Source organism: Procambarus clarkii, chromosome 75, assembly GCF_040958095.1.
Source record: "Procambarus clarkii isolate CNS0578487 chromosome 75, FALCON_Pclarkii_2.0, whole genome shotgun sequence".
In the NCBI taxonomy this organism is placed as follows: domain Eukaryota; kingdom Metazoa; phylum Arthropoda; class Malacostraca; order Decapoda; family Cambaridae; genus Procambarus; species Procambarus clarkii.
This window is the reverse complement of record NC_091224.1, coordinates 6,863,186-6,863,805: the sequence shown is the minus strand read 5'-3', so window position 1 is coordinate 6,863,805 and position 620 is coordinate 6,863,186. Positions and strand designations below refer to the sequence as shown.

Here is a 620-nt window from a genome sequence, read left to right as displayed (position 1 = left end):
TGTGTGTGTGTGTGTGAGTGTGTGTGTGTGTGTGTGTGTGTGTGTGTGGTGTGTGTATGTGTGTGTTAGTGTGTGCGTGTGTGTGTGTGTGTGTGTAATTACCTAAGTGTAGTTATAGGATGAGAGCCACGTTCGTGGTGTCCCGTCTTCCCAGCACTCTTTGTCATATAACGTTTTGAAACTACAAAGAGAAGCAGAGGTTTGTAACGAGACTCGTTCCAGAGCTCCGAGGGATGAGGTACGAAGACAGACTGAAGGAATTAAACCTGACGACAAGAAATAGTCACTGTCAGAAGTGGGATTCGAACCCACGCCCGGAAGACCGGACTGCGACCTGAACGCAGCGCCTTGGACCGCTCGGCCATCCTGACCTTACACATATATTCGCCACAATGATACTAAACACATCACCATATCCTTGTGTGGAACACAGGACTGTCAGGCCCCGGAGGACGCTCCCCCAGCTGGGCCACCACGTGTGTGTGTACTCTCCTATGTGTGCTTGCGGGGGTTGAGCTTTGGCTCTTTGGTCCCGCCTCTCAACTGGCAATCAACTGATGTACAGATTATTGAGCCTACTGGGCTCTATCATATCTACACTTGAAACTGTGTATGGAGTC

General features: G+C 50.2%; 1 non-coding gene across 1 annotated transcript; it reads right to left on the bottom strand.

Moving 5' to 3' along the window:
• Window positions 1-287: 287 nt before the first annotated feature.
• On the bottom strand, window positions 288-371 carry TRNAL-CAG (transfer RNA leucine (anticodon CAG)). Its single transcript has one exon. It is a non-coding gene; the product is annotated as a tRNA-Leu (tRNA).
• Window positions 372-620: the final 249 nt, after the last annotated feature.